Raw genomic sequence first — 24,126 nt, 5'->3', positions numbered from 1 at the left:
ACAGCAGTTATGAAGCAGCGGTCTAAAGAGGAGGTGGACAGAGATTTCCGCAATTCAACCAGATCAAGTACGATTGGGTTGATTGACACTTCCCTGCTGGTGGCCGATTGGCCATGAATCTGCAGGGGGCAGCGTTGCACCAGCAGCTCACAAGAGCTGCTGGTGCAATGCTGAATACGGAGAGCATATTGCTCTCCGCATTCAGCGAGGTCTGGCGGACCTTTGATAAATATCCCCCCCAGGTTTATAGTTGAATTATAAAATGTTTTGCTCCCCCCCCTAAAAAGCAAGGAGGCCAGTACAGTTCCAATCTCTGGCCCCACAGCAAAATTAAATGTACAGTTTTTAAATTAATGTTTACTATACTGCAATAAAATAGAAATGGTTTTCTGCACACAAAACATTAAAGTTTCATTCTAAATTTTTATGAACCCAAAAAAAGCAAGGAAGCTGTACTTATCAGTTGCAGGATATGGCCCCATATCAAAAGGAAATGTACAATTTTTAATTTAAGTTTAACTAACTGCAATAAAATAATAGTACTGGTTTTCTGCACACAAAGAAGCCTACTTAACAAATGTCTGTTGGACCTGATCCGACAGTGCGGATCAGGTCCGTCAGACATCGCTGAATGCGGAGAGCAATACGCTCTCCGTATTCAGCATTGCACCAGCAGCTCACAAGAGCTGCTGGTGCAATGCCACCCCCTGCAGACTTGTGGCCAATCGTCCGCCAGCAGGGGGTGTCAATCAACCCGATCGTACTCGATCGAGTTGAATTGCGGTGATTCCTGTCCGCCTCATAAGAGCAGGCGGACAGGGTTATGGAGCAGCGGTCTTTAGACCGCTGCTTCATAACTGGTGTTTTTATTGAGCCTGCAGGCTCGCCAGAAACACGGGCCCTCAAGCTCTATTTTTTTTTTTGCACCCACAAAAGAGCAAGGAGGCGAGTAACTTTCAGTAACAGGCTATGACCCCACACGCTTGCTGCATTCAATTTCTCTGTGTTAATTATGTTTCTCTTTCTAAGTATAGAGTAAGAAAACTAAGGGAGTTTTTAAATTGCTGTGTAAGGTGTGCAAAGGTTTAAACTTTTATTTAACTATTTTTATTTAAGCTTTCTTTTAACTGATTCATTCCCCCCATATCTTCTTGTGTGTGTGTGTAATTAGAGAAGGGGTTAGCTTAACCTGTCTAGGCCTACACTATAAATTTAGCTGATTAAAGGGACAGTCTACACCAGAATTGTTATTGTTTAAAAAGATAGATATTCCCTTTATTACCCATCCCTTAGTTTTGCATAACCAACACAGTTATATAAATACACTTTTTACCTCTGTGATTACCTTGTATCTAAGTCTCTGCAAACTGCCCCCTTATTTTAGTTCTTTTCACAGATATCCATTTTAGCCAATCAGAGCTGCCTCACCTGAATTATATGTGTGTGAGCACAGTGTTATCCATATGATACACATGAACTAACACCCTTTAGTGGTTAAAAACTGTAAAAATGCCCTGAGAGAAGAGGCGTCCTTCAAGGGCTTAGAAATTAGCATATGAACCTCCTACGTTTAGCTTTTAACTAAGAATACCAAGAGAACAAAGCAAAATTAGTGATAAAAGTAAATTTGAAAATTGTTTAAAATGACATTCTCTATATGAATCAGGAAAAGTTTACACTATAAATTTAGCTCATTAACTCTGTGAACCTTGCTCTGTGAGTCTTGCTGCATTCAGAATCTCTGTGTTAAGTAAGGTTCTCTGTTTAAATATGGAGTTAGGGAACTAAGGGAGTTTTTTTTTTGTTTGCTGCACAAGGTGCCTAAAATTTTAACTGATTTCTTCCCCACACCCAATCTTCCTGTGTGTGTGCAATCATTGGCCTACACTATACATTTAGCTCAATAACTCTGTGAACCTTGCTCTGTAAAACCTGCTGCATTCAGTATCTCTGTGGTAAGTATGTTTCTCTGTTTAAGTACAGAGTTAGAGAACTAAGGAAGTTCTTTAAATTGCAGTGTAAGGTATTCAAAGTTTTAAACTTATATTTAACTATTTTTATTTAAGCTTTCTTTTAACTGATTCCTCCCCCCCACCATATCTTCTTGTGTGTTTGTAATTAGAGGAGGGATTAGCTTAACCTGTCTAGGCCTACACTATAAAATTAGCTCATTAACTCTGCAAACCTTGCTCTTTATAGCTTGCTGCATTTAGTTTCTCTGTGTTAAGTAAGTTTCTCTGTTTACGTATGGAGTTAGAGAACTAAAATTGTTTGCTGTGTAAGGTGTGTACAGTTTCAACTGATTCCTTTCCCCCTATCTTCCTGTGTGTGTAATTAGGGGAGGGATTAGTTTCACCTGTGTGGGCCTATAATATAAATTTAGCTCATTAACTCTATGAACTCTGCTGCATTCAGTAATCTCTGTGTTAAGTAAGTTTCTCTGTTTAAGTATGGAGTTAGAGAACTAAGATAGTTTTTAAATTGTTTGCTGTATAAGGTGTGAAAAGTTTTAAACTTATATTTAACTGTTTTTATTTAAGCTTGCGTTTAACTGATTCCTTCCCCCCTATCTTCTTGTGTGTAATTAGAGGAGCAATTAGTTTCACCTGTGTGGGTCAGCGTTATAAAAACGTGCTCATGCACAATTCCCCCATTGAAAACAATGGGGCTGTTTGAGCTGAAAAAAAACCTAACACCTGCAAAAAAGCCGCGTTCAGCTCCTAACGCAGCCCCATTGTTTGCTATGGGGAAACACTTCCTACGTCTGCACCTAACACTCTAACATGTACCCCGAGTCTAAACACCCCTAACCTTACACTTATTAACCCCTATTCTGCCACCCCTGCTATCGCTGACCCCTGCATATTATTATTAACCCCTAATCTGCCGCTCTGTAAACCGCCGCTACTTACATTATCCCTATGTACCCCTAATCTGCTGTCCCTAACACCGCCGACCCCTATATTATATTTATTAACCCCTAATCTGCCCCCCACAACGTCGCCTCCACCTGCCTACACTTATTAACCCCTAATCTGCCGAGCGGACCGCACCGCTATTATAATAAAGTTATTAACCCCTAATCCACCTCACTAACCCTATAATAAATAGTATTAACCCCTAATCTGCCCTCCCTAACATCGCCGACACCTAACTTCAAACATTAACCCCTAATCTGCCGACTGGAGCTCACCGCTATTCTAATAAATGTATTAACCCCTAAAGTGAAGTCTAACCCTAACACTAACACCCCCTAAGTTAAATATAATTTAAATCTAATGAAATAAATTAACTCTTATTAAATAAATTATTCCTATTTAAAGCTAAATACTTACCTGTAAAATAAATCCTAATATAGCTTCAATATAAATTATAATTATATTATAGCTATTTTAGGATTTATATTTATTTTACAGGTAACTTTGTATTTATTTTAACCGGGTACAATAGCTATTAAATAGTTAATAACTATTTAATAGCTAAAATAGTTAAAATAATTACAAAATTACCTGTAAAATAAATCCTAACCTAAGTTACAATTAAACCTAACACTACACTATCAATAAATTAATTAAATAAAATACCTACAATTACCTACAATTAAACCTAACACTACACTATCAATACATTAATTAAATACAATATCTACATATAAATACAATGAAATAAACTAACTAAAGTACAAAAAATAAAAAAGAACTAAGTTACAAAAAATAAAAAATTATTTACAAACATCAGAAAAATATTACAACAATTTTAAACTAATTACACCTACTCTAAGCCCCCTAATAAAATAACAAAGACCCCCAAAATAAAAAAATGCCCTACCCTATTCTAAATTTCAAAAGTTCAAAGCTCTTTTACCTTACCAGCCCTGAACAGGGCCCTTTGCGGGGCATGCCCCAAAGAATTCAGCTCTTTTGCCTGTAAAAAAAACACATACAATACCCCCCCAACATTACAACCCACCACCCACATACCCCTAATCTAACCCAAACCCCCCTTAAATAAACCTAACACTAAGCCCCGGAAGATCTTCCTACCTTATCTTCACCATACCATACCATACCAGCGGGGGGCTGAAGATGTCCATGATCCGGCTGAAGTCTTCATCCAAGCGGGAGCTGAAGAGGTCCATGATCCGGCTGAAGTCTTCATCCAAGCGGGAGCTGAAGAGGTCCATGATCCGGCTGAAGTCTTCTATCAATGGCATCTTCAATCTTCTTTCTTCCGTATCCATGTTCATCCCGCCGACGCGGAACATCCATCTTCACCGATACTTCCCGACGAATGGCGGTTCCTTTAAGGGACGTCATCCAAGATGGCGTCCCTCGAATTCCGATTGGCTGATAGGATTCTATCAGCCAATCGGAATTAAGGTAGGAAAATTCTGATTGGCTGATGGAATCAGCCAATCAGAATCAAGTTCAATCCGATTGGCTGATTCAATCAGCCAATCAGATTGAGCTCGCATTCTATTGGCTGTTCCGATCAGCCAATAGAATGCGAGCTCAATCTGATTGGCTGATCGGATCAGCCAATCGTATTGAACTTGATTCTGATTGGCTGATTCCATCAGCCAATCAGAATTTTCCTACCTTAATTAGGATTGGCTGATAGAATCCTATCAGCCAGTCGGAATTCGAGGGACGCCATCTTGGATGACGTCCCTTAAAGGAACCGTCATTCGTAGGGAAGTCGTCGGTGAAGATGGATGTTCTGCGTCGTCGGGATGAACATGGATCCGGAAGAAAAAAGATTGAAGATGCCTTTGATAGAAGACTTCAGCCGGATCATGGACCTCTTCAGCTCCCGCTTGGATAAAGACTTCAGCCGGATCATGGACATCTTCAGCCCCCCGCTTGGGCTTGGATCAAGACATCGGAGGAGCTCTTCTGGATCGATCGGTGAACCTGGTATGGTGAAGATAAGGTAGGAAGATCTTCAGGGGCTTAGTGTTAGGTTTATTTAAGGGGGGTTTGGGTTAGATTAGGGGTACGTGGGTGGTGGGTTGTAATGTTGGGGGGGTATTGTATGTGTTTTTTTTACAGGCAAAAGAGCTGAATTCTTTGGGGCATGCCCCGCAAAGGGCCCTGTTCAGGGCTGGTAAGGTAAAAGAGCTTTGAACTTTTGTAATTTAGAATAGGGTAGGGCATTTTTTTATTTTGGGGGTCTTTGTTATTTTATTAGGGGGCTTAGAGTAGGTGTAATTAGTTTAAAAATGTTGTAATATTTTTCTGATGTTTGTAAATATTTTTTTTATTTTTTGTAACTTAGTTCTTTTTTATTTTTTGTACTTTAGTTAGTTTATTTCATTGTATTTATTTGTAGATATTGTATTTAATTAATGTATTGATAGTGTAGTGTTAGGTTTAATTGTAGGTAATTGTAGGTATTTTATTTAATTAATTTATTGATAGTGTAGTGTTAGGTTTAATTGTAACTTAGGTTAGGATTTATTTTACAGGTAATTTTGTAATTATTTTAACTATTTTAGCTATTAAATAGTTCTTAACTATTTAATAGCTATTGTACCTGGTTAAAATAAATACAAAGTTACCTGTAAAATAAATATAAATCCTAAAATAGCTGTAATATAATTATAATTTATATTGTAGCTATATTAGGGTTTATTTTACAGGTAAGTATTTAGCTTTAAATAGGAATAATTTATTTAATAAGAGTTAATTTATTTCGTTAGATTTAAATTATATTTAACTTAGGGGGGTGTTAGTGTTAGGGTTAGACTTAGCTTTAGGGGTTAATACATTTATTAGAATAGCGGTGAGCTCCAGTCGGCAGATTAGGGGTTAATGTTTGAAGTTAGGTGTCGGCGATGTTAGGGAGGGCAGATTAGGGATTAATACTATTTATTATAGGGTTAGTGAGGCGGATTAGGGGTTAATAACTTTATTATAGTAGCGGTGAGATCCACTCGGCAGATTAGGGGTTAATAAGTGTAGGCAGGTGGAGGCGACGTTGAGGGGGGCAGATTAGGGGCTAATAAATATAATATAGGGGTCGGCGGTGTTAGGGGCAGCAGATTAGGGGTACATAAGGATAATGTAGGTGGCGGTCGGCAGATTAGGGGTTAATTATTGTAGGTAGCTGGAGGCGACGTTGTGGGGGGCAGGTTAGGGGTTAATAAATATAATATAGGCATCGGCGGTGTTAGGGGCAGCAGATTAGGGGTACATAAGGATAACGTAGGTAGCGGTCGGCAGATTAGGGGTTAATTATTGTAGGTAGCTGGCGGCGACGTTGTGGGGGGCAGGTTAGGGGTTAATAAATATAATATCGGGGTTGGCGGTGTTAGGGGCAGCAGATTAGGGGTACATAAGGATAACGTAGGTGGCGGTCGGCAGATTAGGGGTTACAAAAATTTAATCGAGTGGGGGTGATGTGGGGGGACCTCGGTTTAGGGGTACATAGGTAGTTTATGGGTGTTAGTGTACTTTAGAGCACAGTAGTTAAGAGCTTTATAAACCGGCGTTAGCCCAGAAAGCTCTTAACTACTGACTTTTTTCTGCGGCTGGAGTTTTGTCGTTAGATTTCTAACGCTCACTTCAGCCACGACTCTAAATACCGGAGTTAGAAAGATCCCATTGAAAATATAGGATACGCAATTGACGTAAGGGGATCTGCGGTATGGAAAAGTCGCGGCTGAAAAGTGAGCGTTAGACCCTTTAATGACTGACTCCAAATACCAGAGGGCGGTAAAAACCAGCGTTAGGAGCCTCTAACGCTGGTTTTGACGGCTACCGCCCAACTCTAAATCTAGGCCTTAGGGAGTTAGAGCAAATAAGGAGTTGGAGTAACCAAGGGTGAATATAAATCTTTTATATTTTTAAGTTAAACCTTTTAAGTAAAAAAGTGTGAGAATCTCACTCAGTGTACAGCTGGCTATATGTTTGCAACACTTGAGCAGTCACTTCAGGCATCATATGTCTGTGGCAAATATGAATATATTGAATTGCAACACTGTGTGATAGTCAGACTCTTGAAAGGGAAATAGATTTGACTGAGAAGATTGTTAATGGTTCTAGCAGTGGGAATGGAGAGGATTTCGATGAGGAAACTCCGGGAAGTAGCTTGGTCACAGTTAGAAGGGGAAGTAAAGATAAGCAGAAGAGGCAGGCTAGTAATGGGCTTGCACACCACAAGAGATTTGCCAGATTGAGTGAAGATGTTGGGGATATTAGTTTGCGGTCTTCCAGGGGATTGTGTTAAGCAAACTGTGGAGACTATTGATATATTTTTAGAGGGATCTGGGACTGATCCTGCAGTCATGGTGCATATTGGCACTAATAAAGGAATCAGATGGAGTGTCCTAAAAAAATGACTTCAGGGAGTTAGGTAGCAAGCTTAAAGCAAAGACCTCCAAAGTAATATTTACGGAGATATTACCAGTGCCACGTGCTAATTCATTAAGGCAGAAGGAGCTAAACTCAGTTAATTCCTGGATAAAAACATAAGGAAAAATTATGGGTTTGACTTTTTAGAGCACAGGGCTGACTTTTTACTTGACTACAATTTGTACAATAAGGATGGATTGCACCTGAATGACATGGGTGAAGGTGTTGGGAAAGGATGATAGCAAGCTTAGAGAATCTTTTGAACTAGGAAAAGGGAGGTGGATTAGTCCAAACATAATAGAACAGACAGATCAGTCTGTGAATATGACACACGTAGAATATCTGAAGGAAGGGATGACAGACGGGTATACTTAGGAAATGTCACATTTGAAAGTTTGGAGGAAAGCGCACCAAGTAGCAACAGAAAGCACATGAAAATTAAATGTATGACATCAAATGCAAGAAGCATGATGGGTAAAATGGGAGAGTTGCAAAAAATGACTATAATATTATCAGTATTACTGAAACCTGGTGGGAAGATTTACATGACTGGGCAGTTAACTTAGAGAGTTATACTTTATTTAGAAGGGACAATAGTAATAAAAGTGCTGGAGGAATCTGCATGTATATTAAACCTGATCTTAAAGGGACGCTCAAGTCAAAATAACTTTTATGATTCAGAAAGAGCAGGCAGTTTTAAGACCCTTTCCAATTTACTTTCATTATCACATTTTGCACAGTCTTTTTATAAACACACTTTCTGGGGAACATGATCCTACTGAGCATATGCACAAGGTAAAAGTATACTAGTTTGTGATTGGCTGATATCTGTCACATGATACAGGGGTGGGAAAATGGGAGGAAAAAAAATTCTCAGAAAAAAATCTACTGCTTATTTGAAATTCAGAGTAGGCATTAAATCACTTTCTTTGTATTATGTACTTGTTAATTATGCAATTCTATTGCATTGGTTCTTTAACCCCTTAATGACCGCAGCACTTTTCCATTTTCTGTCCGTTTGGGACCAAGGCTATTTTTACATTGTTGCGGTGTTTGTGTTTATCTGTAATTTTCCTCTTACTCATTTACTGTAACCACACATATTATATACCGTTTTTCTCGCCATTAAATTGACTTTTAAAAGATACCATAATTTTCATCATATCTTATAATTTACTATAAAAAACATTATAAAATATGAGGAAAAAATGGAAAAAAACACATTTTTTCTAACTTTGACCCCCAAAATCTGTTACACATCTACAACCACCAAAAAACACCCATGCTAAATAGTTTCTAAATTTTGTCCTGAGTTTAGAAATACCCAATGTTTACATGTTCTTTGCTTTTTTTGCAAGTTATAGGGCCATAAATACAAGTAGCACTTTGCTATTTCCAAACCACTTTTTTTCAAAATTAGCGCTAGTTACATTGGAACACTAATATCTTTCAGGAATCCCTGAATATCCATTGACATGTATATATTTTTTTTTAGAAGACATCCCAAAGTATTGATCTAGGCCCATTTTGGTATATTTCATGCCACCATTTCACCGCCAAATGCGATCAAATAAAAAAAATTGTTCACTTTTTCACAAATATTTTCACAAACTTTAGGTTTCTCACTGAAATTATTTACAAACAACTTATGCAATTATAGCATAAATGGTTGTAAATGCTTCTCTGGGATCCCCTTTGTTCAGAAATAGCAGACATATATGGCTTTGGCTTTGCTTTTTGGTAATTAGAAGGATGCTAAATGCCCCTGCGCAAAATACGTGTATTATGCCCAGCAGTGAAGGGGTTAATTAGGGAGCATGTAGGGAGCTTCTATGGTTAATTTTAGCTTTAGTGTAGTGTAGTAGACAACCCCAAGTATTGATCTAGGCCCATTTTGGTATATTTCATGCCACCATTTCACCGCCAAATGCGATCAAATTAAACAAAACGTTAATTTTTTCACAATTTTAGGTTTCTCACTGAAATTATTTACAAACAGCTTGTGCAATTATGGCACAAATGGTTGTAAATGCTTCTCTGGGATGCCCTTTGTTCAGAAATAGCAGACATATATGACTTTGGCGTTGCTTTTTGGTAATTAGAAAGTCGCTAAATGCTGCTGCGCATCACACGTGTATTATGGCTAGCAGTGAATGGGGTTAATTAGGTAGTGTGTAGGGAGCTTGCAGGGTTAATTTTAGCTTTAGTGTAGAGTTCAGCCTCCCACCTGACACATCCCACCCCCTGATCCCTCCCAAACAGCTCCCTTCCCTCCCCCACCCCACTATTGTCCCCGCCATCTTAAGTACTGGCAGAAAGTCTGCCAGTACTAAAATAAAAGATTTTTTTTTTTTTTAAAGAAAAAAAAAAAAAAGAAGCATATTTACATATGCTGTGTTTAGGATCCCCCCTTAGCCCCCAACCTCCCTGATCCCCCCCAAAACAGCTCTCTAAGCCTCCCCCTCTGCCTTATTGGGGGCCATCTTGGGTACTGGCAGCTGTCTGCCAGTACCCAGTTTGCACAATTAAATGTTTATTTTTTTTATTTTTTTTTTAATTTTTTCTGTAGTGTAGCTTCCCCCCCCCCCCCCCACGGACCAACCCCCACCACCTAAATAACGCCTAAGGTTTTTTTTTTTAAATTATTGGTCCCACTTTTATTTTGGGACACATTTTTTTCTGTAGTGCAGCGGTCCCCACCCGGTCCCTGCCCTGGCGCGCGCCCCTGCGCGCCCCCTCGTGCACGTGCGCGCGCCCGCGCCCGGACTTCCACGCCCACGATCCCGCCCCCCTTCACATGACCAGGGCCATCGATGGCCGCCACCCACCTCCCACACCGGCTCCCATCCACCAACGATACCGGCCATCGATGTCCGGTGCAGAGAGGGCCACAGAGTGGCTCTCTCTGCATCGGATGGCCATCTAAGGTTATTGCAGGATGCCTCCATATCGAGGCATCACTGCAATAACCGGAAAGCAGCTGGAAGCGAGCAGGATCGCTTCCAGCTGTTTTCCACACCGAGGACGTGCAGGGTACGTTCTGAGGCGTTAACTGCCTTTTTTCTGAGGACGTACCCTGCACGTCCTCGGTCATTAAGGGGTTAAACCTACAATAAGGGAAGATATTTATGATGATACAGGTGATAATATAAAGACCCTGTGGGTTGAAATAAACAGTGGTGAAAAAAAATCCTAAAAAAATATTACTAGGAAAATGTTACAAGCCCCAACCATTAGTAACATGGAGGAAAATCAACTACTAATGCAAATAGTTAGGGCTTTTAATAATACCAGTGCTGTAATTATGGGAGATTTTAACTACTGCAACATACAGTAAACTGGGCCAATGAAACTAGTAATACAGCTAAGGGATATACATTTTAAAAATTTTCCAAGGATAGATTAATGTCACAATTAATAGAGGATGATTTAGTGCTATCAAACGATAAAGATCTAATATCAAACATAGAAGTCAAAGGGGGCGGAGCCAACCGGGAATACAAGCGGTTGCATCTAGCAGTAGCTCCAGCAATAATAGACTTTAAACATCGATCCTGGGACATATTTATTCTATCTACTCAAGCTAAATGCATGGACAAACTCCCTAACTCTCTCGTGGTCCAACCAGTGACCTTTGAAACATGAAGCAGTTATTACAGCGCACTGATTTTGTAAATGCAAATAGGTTGCCTACAGTGATTACAGACAAGGTGGCAACCTTTATACACTGCGCAACAGAGGAATAAGCCATCACCGCAAGCAATCTCAAGTATTCACACTTTGCATCTCAATGTGTCATTTGAGAAACTAGATTTCTCAAACATTACACAATTCTAACTCTGACAGCTACATGAGAAGTATAAATGTAATGGTGAAAGACAGCACCTTTTTTCCATCTGGGGCACAGGAAAGGGTTAGCCAGATCCCAATATGTATCCAAAAGAAGTAGTTTTCCAGCCTCCAGTTAGATTTTAAAAAGACCTTTATTCATTTCTTACAGGGTCCATCATATCAACAACGTTTCACACCTATACCAGGTTCTTAATCATGTCTATTGAATAGTGTACAGGTGTGTCTTTTATACCTGTCCAACTTCTATCAGATTACACGATAGTGCCATCTTGTGGTTAAAATTTAAAATTGCATGTGATAAACAAGTAATACTCAAGAAAGTTTTTTTTAAATTCTTATGTTTAGAATTTATTTCTCTAAGTTCTTATGTATATTTATCACATGAAATGTTAAAACCAAACAAATATATATACACTTAAAACCTATACACATGATAACATCAGAATCAAATTTGCTACAACAGATATATGCTACAATTTTCAATTAGAAAAATAATGACCATTCAAATTCTTTATTAAGACCTTCAGGTATCATTGTGTTTAATTTATTTATCCAAAACATCTCCCTTCTTTTAAGCAATTGGTCCCTGTCACCTCCCCTCCTGGGTCTGTCAACTTGTTCAATTACTTGAAATCTAAGTTGACTGATGTTATGACCCATGGAGAGGAAGTGACAGGAAACAGGAGCTTCTATATTATTGTTTCTAATATTGGATTTGTGTTCGGTGATTCTAGTTCTTACTTCCCTACTTGTTTCTCCTATATAAATCCTGGCACATGGACATTTGATGAGATATATAGCGTATGTGCTTCTGCATGTCAGATGTTTCTTTATTGGATATTTAGTTCCCTTAGTGGGATGAAAGAAATTCTTCCCTTTTATTATCGAACTGCAGTGACTACAATGCAAGCAAGGATAACAACCTCTATTATCAGATCCTATTGTTGTTTGAGAAGTTTTCTTTTTGCTACCTATATCTGCCCTTACCAATAAATCTCTCAAATTCTTAGTTTTTTTATAAGCCACTATAGGTATAGTTTTAAAATCCTCAACTTGGGGATTACAGTCTCTGAGTATGTGCCAGTGCTTATTTATAATGTGTGATATTTTTGATCCTAGAGAGTTGTATTGAGTTACAAATATCATTCTGTTTTCTTTTGTCTTATTTTTGATTCTGTTATCTTCCTTATTTTTAAAGTACTTTAATTGTTTTGTGATTAATTCTTCTGGGTGCCCTCTTCTTTTAAATTTTTCTGCCATTTCAATTAATCTTATGTCACATTTCTTTTCATCCGTCACTATTCTTTTCACTCTTTTAAATTGGCCTTGTGGTATTGCTTCTATTGTCTTTTTTGAATGGAAACTGTCGAATTGTAATACTTTGTTTTTATCTGTAGGTTTCACATACAAATCAGTTTTCAAGAAACCTTGTTCTTTATATACAAAAGTATCTAAAAAGGCTACTCCTGTTTCCTCCATGTTGAGTGTGAATTTAAGACCAGTAACAGATGTGTTAAGATGTTGAACAAATTGCAATAGGCTACCAGTGTCTCCCCACCATATGCCAAATATGTCATCCACAAATCTCCACCATGCTGCACTATATTGTAAAAATAATGGGTGTGAGTATACAAATTTCTCTTCTATATGGGACATAAAAATATAAGCTACAGAGGATGATTTGGTTCACAATATCTCTAACTATACCTTATCAGAAATAGAATACACAATCTTAAATAAAGGTTTATCATACTGCTTACCTAAAAAAAAATTGAAACTCAAGGTACATTTCTCTACACTTAAAAATATGACAGAAACACCTGTAGTAATTTAGATTGATGACACAAAAAAGGATATAAAATTCAATAATCCTAAAACATTTGGTATTAAAGGTAAGAGTAAGTTTAACCCACCCATACAACATAGTGTGGCTACATTTGCAAAATTAGTTCAAAAAGAAGTAAAAAAACTTATTAAAAAGAAACAAAAAGAGAGAACTAGTGCAAATTGATAAGAAACAACAAGAAGCCATTAACAGGTTAAAAAACAACAATGAAATCACAATAAAGGAGGCAGATAAGGGCGGAGCAGTAGTGTTATTAAATAAAATTGATTATGTCAATGCGATACAAAGACAATTAAATGACACCACAGTATATGAAGCCTTGACTAGAGATCCCACAATCCAAATAGGGAAAGAAATAGAACACATCACCAATGTAGCAGTCAAAAATGGTATCATCACAAATGAATTCAAAGAATGCTTAATTGAAAAAAAACCAGTAAGACCTGTGATATACATCTCACCTAAAATACATAAAGATAAATTTCAACCACCAGGACGCCCAATAGTGGCAGGGGTAAATTCTATTTTTTCAAAAATTGCAATCTTTTTGGATAAGGTATTACAGCCCTACTTATTAGATACATCATCTTATTTAAAAGATACCAATGATTTTCTCGCCAAACTAAAAAATATTGGACAGATTGGAGATAAATGCATTCTATACACACCAGATGTTACTAGCTTATATACATCAATCAAGCACACTAGTGGCATTGAGGCAGTAACTAACACATTGAAAGTAAATAACAAATACAATGAGGAAGAAATACAATTTCTAATAGATCTATTATCTGTCATATTATATCAAAATTACTTTTTATTTCAAGACACCTTTTTTCTGCAGAAGCAAGGCACTGCAATGGGCTCCAGTGTCGCCCCAACATATGCCAATATTTTTATGTCCCATATAGAAGAGAAATTTGTATACTCACACCCATTATTTTTACAATATGGTGCAACATGGTGGAGATTTGTGGATGACATATTTGGCATATGGTGGGGAGACACTGGTAGCCTATTGCAATTTGTTCAACATCTTAACACATCTGTTACTGGTCTTAAATTCACACTCAACATGGAGGAAACAGGAGTAGCCTTTTTAGATACTTTTGTATATAAAGAACAAGGTTTCTTGAAAACCGATTTGTATGTGAAACCTACAGATAAAAACAAAGTATTACAATTTGATAGTTTCCATTCAAAAAAGACAATAGAAGCAATACCACAAGGCCAATTTAAAAGAGTGAAAAGAATAGTGACGGATGAAAAGAAATGTGACATAAGATTAATTGAAATGGCAGAAAAATTTAAAAGAAGAGGGTACCCAGAAGAATTAATCACAAAACAATTAAAGTACTTTAAAAATAAGGAAGATAACAGCATCAAAAATAAGACAAAAGAAAACAGAATGATATTTGTAACTCAATACAACTCTCTAGGATCAAAAATATCACACATTATAAATAAGCACTGGCACATACTCAGAGACTGTAATCCCCAAGTTGAGGATTTTAAAAATATACCTATAGTGGCTTATAAAAAAACTAAGAATTTGAGAGATTTATTGGTAAGGGCAGATATAGGTAGCAAAAAGAAAACTTCTCAAACAACAATAGGATCTGATAATAGAGGTTGTTATCCTTGCTTGCATTGTAGTCACTGCAGTTCGATAATAAAAGGGAAGAATTTCTTTCATCCCACTAAGGGAACTAAATATCCAATAAAGAAACATCTGACATGCAGAAGCACATACGCTATATATCTTATCAAATGTCTGTGTGCCAGGATTTATATAGGAGAAACAAGTAGGGAAGTAAGAACTAGAATCACCGAACACAAATCCAATATTAGAAACAATAATATAGAAGCTCCTGTTTCCTGTCACTTCCTCTCCATGGGTCATAACATCAGTCAACTTAGATTTCAAGTCATTGAACAAGTTGACAGACCCCGGAGGGGAGGTGGCAGGGACCAATTGCTTAAAAGAAGGGAGATGTTTTGGATAAATAAATTAAAAACAATGATACCTGAAGGTCTTAATAAAGAATTTGAATGGTCATTATTTTTCTAATTGAAAATTGTAGCATATATCTGTTGTAGCAAATTTGATTCTGATGTTATCATGTGTATAGGTTTTAATTGTATATATATTTGTTTGGTTTTAACATTTCATGTGATAAATATACATAAGAACTTAGAGAAATAAATTCTAAACATAAGAATTAAAAAAAAAAAAATTCTTGAGTATTACTTGTTTATCACATGCAATTTTAAATTTTAACCACAAGATGGAACTATCGTGTAATCGGATAGAAGTTGGACAGGTATAAAAGACACACCTGTACACTATTCAATAGACATGATTAAGAACCTGGTATAGGTTTGAAACGTTGTTGATATGATGGACCCTGTAAGAAATGAATAAAGGTCTTTTTAAAATCTAACTGGAGGCTGGAAAACTACTTCTTTTGGATACATATTGGGGTCTGGCTAACCCTTTCCTGTGCCCCAGACGGAAAAAAGGTGCTGTCTTTCACCATTACATTTATACTACTTTGAAGCATTGAAAGTACTTGCATCTACAGAGGATTAATCAAACAAAATGGCTGACAAAAATGCTGAAAAGACAATTGAAGTGGTTCCTAAAACATTTGCATACGATGAGGAATCAGCTCAACAAGTATATGCTACAGTATCAGGTAACAGAGACTTTTTACAAATTACATCTGGGGAAGCAACAAGCAGAAACTTTGAAAAAAACAGCAAGAGGAGAATGATTTTAGAATTACATGCCATCACATTGAGTGAATATCATAAAGTCCAAAGGATACCTAGAGGATTGAGGATGTCTACCTGCCCAACACTTTTTTCAGACAGAAAAGATTATTGCGAAAAATTTGAAAGTATTCTCAACAAATGCTCATATGATTTAATTACATGGACTGTAGAATATGCACAAAGAGAAATCAACAAATACAAAGAAATCATAAATGAACAGAAAGAACAACTCATTCACAATATATCTCTGGATGAAAATAACAAATTAATTAAAGAGGTGGAAAAATCAACACAAGATTACCGGAAACAACTGGAGAGCCGCAAAAGATCCAAATTCATACGAGATGAGCATGATTATTCATCCGGTAACGTTTATAAGTGGCGACAGAGAAGCAGCAATCAAAGACCCCCCAACGCAGAAACCAGAGATCGAAGGAGAGAAGCAAGAAAACGCCCGGCTCAGGATGACATCAGCGGTAGTGGTTCAGAATCGTCTGCCAGTTTTTTAACCGAGGATTCAGACGTAGATCACATCGCGCTGGGCGCAAGCATCGGAAGAGGCGCATACCATTCGACGTCACAACCGGAGCGCCAGAGAGCCCGGCGGACGAGAGGATACCTGTGATATCTTTGTGAAACCACTATTATTTTGTTAAGGAAGTGCAATAATAAATTAGAAGCTTGTATGCTTTAAAACATTACCCATCAAAGGAATAATGAAATGACAGGTACCTCTGTTTAAAGCAAAGATTCAATATGAATGGTGATTTATAAGTAGCACAATGTTAACAAATAGTTAAATTGAACACTGTTATACCAAGTAACTGAATTCAAGTATGTAGAACAAAATTGCTTACTTCTTAAAGTCTCTCTTGAATGATGTTAATTATTCCAAGAAGACAGTTTTACAGTATTTTCTGTTAGTTGGTTGCTTATTTAGACTTAGGCAATTATTAGAGCAAAATTGTTAAATTGTATCTTCTTATAACATAACAGGAATTTTGTAATGTTGGTACTTTAAATGAAACAGTCAATGAAAAGGAACAATACTTGCAATTATTTCTTTTTGGATTGGAGCAGCTTCAGCCCTCAGTGTTTGTCAGCGTTCCCCAGAGAGAAAGAGGAAGGTATCCAGCGTGTAAGTCCGGTCACTGGAATGTTTGCAGGGAGCGGTGAGTGTAACAAAGTAGCCGTTACAAATCTTGCTAGTCAGCTGTGTCCGCAGCAGGTAATCTGAGACTGAGCGTCTCAGTGAGAGATGACGTCACCCAGCATCTCTTCCAGTTCAGTGAAGCGTCTCACTGTTCACTTAAAGGAGTTGTTTAAATTAGAAGGTAAATAGGCACAAATGTGGGGTTTAGAAAGTAGCAATTTGTAATCCTTAATGTAGAAAGGTAAGTAGAGTGTAAATCTTTAATTTCCACTTCGTTGTAGATTCCAAATTGGAGGCTTAAATATTAGAAGTAGTAGAGATCCTGAAAATAAGTGTTTCCCTAACAAAGTTTAATAATCAAGCAGTGAAGCTTGAAAAAAGGGTGTGCCTTTATAGATGCATAGGAGGTTGGTTTTTCAAATTTAAAGAGACAGACGCATGTTAATACATGACAGATCCCCCCCGTCAAGAGCGCCTCCCAGGAAGCCGAGGACCTGGCTTCGAGGGAAAGGCTGCATGGAATGACTGAAGCAAACGAGGGGCTTGTAGATCACGAGAGGGCACCCACGAATCCTCGTCTTGAGAATAGCCCTTCCAATGAACCAGATACTCAAGAGAGTTGCAACGTATTCTGGAATCCAATATCTCCTCAACCTCATAATCCAATTGGTCATCGAAAGCAGCAGTGGATGGAACCGATTGATTAGCTATGACCTTAGGGTCAGCCAAACAAGGCTTCAAAAGAGATACATGGAATGTGGGATGTACATGAAAGTTTTCAGGTAACTGTAGTTTAACGGCATTCTCGTTAATAACTTTCAATATTGGAAAAGGGCCAATATATTGATCGGCCAATTTTTTACACGGTACCTTGAGGTTAATATTTTTAGTGGATAACCAGACAAGATCCTTGATCTTATATTTAGGAGGAGAAGAATGTTTCCTATCATAATATAACTTTTGGTGGGCTTTAGCTTCTTTGAGATGTAACTGTAGAATATTGAATGTCTCCTTAATATTAGTGAAGTAGCTAGTTACGGCTGGAGAGCTGGAATTCACAGTTGTATTAGGAAAACTTCTTGGATGGTAACCAAATGTTGCGTAGAACGGTGATACCTTTGTAGATGAACTGATAGAATTATTGTATGAGAATTCGGCCAATGGTAGCCAATCGTACCAATCCTCTTGCAAAGATGAAATATAACAACGGAGGTACTGTTCCAATGTTTGATTAAGTCTTTCGGTTAAACCGTTTGATTGTGGATGAAAGGCTGTTGAAAATCTAAGTGATATATTTAATTTCTTACATAAACATCTCCAGAATTTAGATGTAAATTGGGATCCACGGTCTGTAACTATAGATAAAGGTAATCCGTGCAACCTGACAATTTGTGATAAGAATACCGATGCTGTGGTTGAAGCTGTGGGTAGACGTTTCAAAGGAATAAAGTGAGCGAGTTTAGATAGATGGTCTACAACTACTAGAATAGTATTGTGGTTGTTTGAAGTGGGTAAATCAACAATAAAATCCATCGATATCATATCCCAAGGTCTCTCTGGAATGGGCAATGGTTGTAGAAGACCATATGGTTTATGATGATCCTTTTTCTTTGTAACACATTTTTGACAATTGTTAATATATTCTTGTATGGTTGTCTCCATTTTTGGCCACCAGTAATTCCTGCTTATGAGTTCATGAGTTTTTTGAATTCCAACATGTCCTGCCAGGGGTGAATCATGATTCTGTTGTAGGATAGTTTCTCTTAGTGACATTGGTATATATATCAGGTTTTTGTAGTAAAATAATCCTGAGTCAGGATCCTGGTTACAGATTTGTGGAATATCAGTGTCCAACTGTTGAGCTTGAATTATTTCAGCTTGAAGAGTAGTCATTGTGGCCAGGAATTTGTATGGAGGTATAATGTATGATTTTTCTTCTCCCTCTGTGACAACTTCGAATGACCTAGACAAAGCATCCGCCTTAATGTTTTTTGTTCCCGGTATATGAGTGAGAATGAAATTGAAACGATCCAGGAATAATGCCCATCTCACTTGTCGTGAGGTTAAAGTTTTGTTTTTCTTCAAATATTGGAGATTTTTATGGTCGGTATAAACCTGAAACGGTGTTGTTGTTCCTTCCAATAAATGTCTCCAGTGTTCCATGGCTGACTTCATGGCAAGCAACTCTTTATCCCCAACCGAATAGTTTTTTTCTGCAGGAGTAAGTCTTCTTGAGTAGTATCCAACTGGATGAAGTATTGATGACTCCTTATCAGGCTGAGATAAGACTGCTCCAATTCCAACGTTAGATGCATCCACCTCAAGCGTGTAAGGCAGACTTGGATCAGGAAGATGCAATATAGGAGCTGTAGAGAATAATTTTTTAAGATGCTGGAAAGCTTTGTCTGCCTCAATATCCCATAGAAATTTCTGATTCCCAGTTAAGCGGGTTAACGGTTGAACGGCTGTAGAAAAATGGTTAATAAACTTTCTGTAAAAGTTGGTGAATCCTAAGAATCTTTGTAAGGATTTAGTGGATGTAGGAATTGGACAATCCTTTATGGCGGAGACCTTTTCAGGATCCATCTGTATTCCTTGGGGAGAAATTATGTAGCCTAGGAATTTGATGGATTCTTTATGAAAGCAACATTTTTCCATTTTAGCATATAATTTATGATCTCTCAGAGTAGTTAGTACCCATCTAACATGTCGTTTGTGTTCATTCAGATTTTTTGAATAAATTAAAATATCGTCGAGATAGACCACGACACAGACATCCATAAGTTCCTTAAAGATTTCATTAATAAAATATTGAAATGTTGCTGGGGCATTTGTCAAGCCAAAGGGCATGACATTGTATTGAAATAACCCGTAACGAGTTCTAAATGCTGTCTTCCACTCATGACCAGATTTAATTCGAATTAGATTGTATGCCCCTTTAAGATCTAACTTGGTGAATATAGTAGCACCATTAAGGCGTTCGAGTAATTCTGGTATGAGTGGGAGTGGATATTTGTTTTTTATGGTCACAGAGTTGAGAGCTCGGTAATCAATGATTGGTCTGAGACTACCATCTTTATTAGTAACAAAGAAAATGGCTGAAGCTATTGGAGAGGAAGAGGGAGTAATAAATCCTTTTTTGAGATTTTCATCTAGGTAATCCCGTAGGTGTTTTAATTCTTTTTGTGACAGAGGGAATAATCTCCCTGAGGGTATGTCAACCCCCGGTATAGTATCTATGGGGCAATCGAAATGCCTGTGTGGAGGTAAAGTCTCAGCTTCTTTTAAGTTAAACACATCAGCAAAATCTCTATAGTCATCAGGTAAGTGAGGTTCAATATGTCCAATGGAAACATAAGGAAAACATGTATCACTACAGTATGTGGAGGAAAAAGTAATATTATTGTTAGACCAATCTATAGATGGATTGTGTTTTTGCAACCATGGATACCCTAGAATTATTGGATGTAATGAGCTTGATATTATGTCATAAGAAATAAATTCTTTGTGCCCAGATTTTGTGATGGTTAATATGGGAATGGTGTGATGTGTAATTGGACCTTTAAGATACTGAGAGCCATCAATTACACGTACAAACAAGGGGGATGCTTTTAACACACTTGGAATTTTATTTTGTTTTACAATTGATTCGTCAATGAATATTCCGTAAGCTCCCGAATCAAGAATGGCTTCGCTCTGGACCTGGCATCGATCCCACTGTAACGATAATTTAAGAGACATATGAGTATTTGTTTTGATAGGGTGATCTTTGTAAGTAAGTTTTGACTTACCCTTTCTCTGGCGAGTAAGTATTGGGCAATTCCCAACTTCGTGCTCCTTGCTAGCACAGTAAAGACATAGATTAGCTTGACGTCTTCTTAATTTTTCTTCTTGACTCAAGGGACCTCGTATAGCACCTATTTCCATGGGTACAGGTTGTTGATGACTTTTCTCCTGTGATGTATGGTGTTGTTTCCGGGTAGGGAAATCGTATTGTTGTCTCTCATTCCTCCGTTCTCTATACCGACGATCCATTGAAATGCATAATTTCATGAGTCCCTCCAATGTCTCTGGAAATTCAACTCGTGAGAGTTCGTCTTTTAAATGTTCCGATAGTCCTATACGGAACTGATTTTTTAAACTTATCGTATTCCATAGGGAATCGGTAGCCCAGAGCTGGAAGTCCGCTATATAATCCTCGACTGCCCTTTTACCCTGTTTGAGGGTTCTTAACTTTTGTTCAGCAGTATTTTGTTTATTTATATCCTCGTATAACACAGACATGGTAGAAAAAAAATCTTCAATTGAATTTAGGATGGGGTCTTCCATCTCAAAAAACCTGTCTGCCCATGCCCTGGGTTCTCCAGAAAGAAAAGAAATTGCTGTACAAACTTTTATTTTTTCAGTGCGATATGTTCTTGGTTTCAATGAAAACATCAATAAACATGCATTTTTGAATTCTCTAAATTTTGTGCGATCTCCAGAAAATGGAATTGGTGGGTTTACATGTGGTTCTGGGAACTCACTAGCTTTTTGTGCAACAACATCATTAAGCAGTCTTTTTAAAGTATTATTCTCATTAGTAAGATCTCTAAGACCTTGTGCTAGGATATCCACCTTCTGATTTAAAGATGTTATCTGGTTAGACATTTCTAAAGGATCCATTTCAAATCAGAGGTTATTTTACAGGCTTGATTATTCTGTGATATCTTTGTGAAACCACTATTATTTTGTTAAGGAAGTGCAATAATAAATTAGAAGCTTGTATGCTTTAAAACATTACCCATCAAAGGAATAATGAAATGACAGGTACCTCTGTTTAAAGCAAAGATTCAATATGAATGGTGATTTATAAGTAGCACAATGTTAACAAATAGTTAAATTGAACACTGTTATACCAAGTAACTGAATTCAAGTATGTAGAACAAAATTGCTTACTTCTTAAAGTCTCTCTTGAATGATGTTAATTATTCCAAGAAGACAGTTTTACAGTATTTTCTGTTAGTTGGTTGCTTATTTAGACTTAGGCAATTATTAGAGCAAAATTGTTAAATTGTATCTTCTTATAACATAACAGGAATTTTGTAATGTTGGTACTTTAAATGAAACAGTCAATGAAAAGGAACAATACTTGCAATTATTTCTTTTTGGATTGGAGCAGCTTCAGCCCTCAGTGTTTGTCAGCGTTCCCCAGAGAGAAAGAGGAAGGTATCCAGCGTGTAAGTCCGGTCACTGGAATGTTTGCAGGGAGCGGTGAGTGTAACAAAGTAGCCGTTACAAATCTTGCTAGTCAGCTGTGTCCGCAGCAGGTAATCTGAGACTGAGCGTCTCAGTGAGAGATGACGTCACCCAGCATCTCTTCCAGTTCAGTGAAGCGTCTCACTGTTCACTTAAAGGAGTTGTTTAAATTAGAAGGTAAATAGGCACAAATGTGGGGTTTAGAAAGTAGCAATTTGTAATCCTTAATGTAGAAAGGTAAGTAGAGTGTAAATCTTTAATTTCCACTTCGTTGTAGATTCCAAATTGGAGGCTTAAATATTAGAAGTAGTAGAGATCCTGAAAATAAGTGTTTCCCTAACAAAGTTTAATAATCAAGCAGTGAAGCTTGAAAAAAGGGTGTGCCTTTATAGATGCATAGGAGGTTGGTTTTTCAAATTTAAAGAGACAGACGCATGTTAATACATTACAATACCAGAGGGGGCAATACCGCTATTGAGCAGCGGAGTGGAGCCACAAAACACATCGGAGGAAGCAGGCAATGTTAGATGGCAGGCAGAACATCCACGACAAAAAGACGGTGTATAGACATTTAAAAGATACAATTCACCAAAGAAATGATGGACAAAATAATGAAACGAATAATGTAATCAAAGACTCTCAATAACGTATAAGTTTAAACACTCACAATTGTAATAAGAGCACTAGCACGAAAAATATTTTGTTGAATGTTAATAATGAAGCAAGCATTGTAAATGAAAACACTTTAGAAAGTAATGCTGTAAATAATATATGCGCTTTAGAATTGGATAGCACTATGGTTAATAATGAAGCAAGCATTGTAAATGAAAGCACTTTAATAAGTAATGCTGCAGAGAACACAAGCACTTTAGAAATGGATAACACTTTAGTTAACTACACCGTTAATGACACTAGCACTTTAAACAAGAAAGGCACTGTTAATTTGAAAAGCACTTTAACAAGGAACACTACTCATGATCAAGGCACTTACAAGTTGAATGAGACACACACTAGTTCAAATGTTAACACTATGGTTAATAGCAATACTGAATTGCACCGCAATATAGAAGCTACAGAGGATGATTTGGTTCACAATATCTCTAACTATACCTTATTAGAAATAGAATACACAATCTTAAATAAAGGTTTATCATACTGCTTACCTAACATACATGATGAATTTATCATAGAACAAGACTTAGAGAGATTTTTCAGAAAATTGAAACTCAAGGTACATTTCTCTACACTTAAAAATATGACAGAAACACCTGTAGTAATTAAGATTGATGACACAAAAAAGGATATAAAATTCAATAATCCTAAAACATTTGGTATTAAAGGTAAGAGTAAGTTTAACCCACCCATACAACATAGTGTGGCTACATTTGCAAAATTAGTTCAATAAGAAGTAAAAAACTTATTAAAAAGAAACAAAAAGAGAGAACTAGTGCAAATCGATAAGAAACAACAAGAAGCCATTAACAGGTTAAAAAACAACAATGAAATCACAATAAAGGAGGCAGATAAGGGCGGAGCAGTAGTGTTATTAAATAAAATTGATTATGTCAATGAGATACAAAGACAATTAAATGACACCACAGTATATGAAGCCTTGACTAGAGATCCCACAATCCAAATAGGGAAAGAAATAGAACACATCACCAATGTAGCAGTCAAAAATGGTATCATCACAAATGAATTCAAAGAATGCTTAATTGAAAAAAAAACAAAACAGTAAGACCTGTGATATACATCTCACCTAAAATACATAAAGATAAATTTCAACCACCAGGACGCCCAATAGTAAAAAAAAACAGTAAGACCTGTGATATACATCTCACCTAAAATACATAAAGATACATTTCAACCACCAGGACGCCCAATAGTGGCAGGGGTAAATTCTA

This window comes from Bombina bombina, chromosome 4, assembly GCF_027579735.1.
Source record: "Bombina bombina isolate aBomBom1 chromosome 4, aBomBom1.pri, whole genome shotgun sequence".
In the NCBI taxonomy this organism is placed as follows: domain Eukaryota; kingdom Metazoa; phylum Chordata; class Amphibia; order Anura; family Bombinatoridae; genus Bombina; species Bombina bombina.
The sequence above is the reverse complement of the archived record's forward strand: the minus strand, read 5'-3'. Positions refer to the sequence as shown.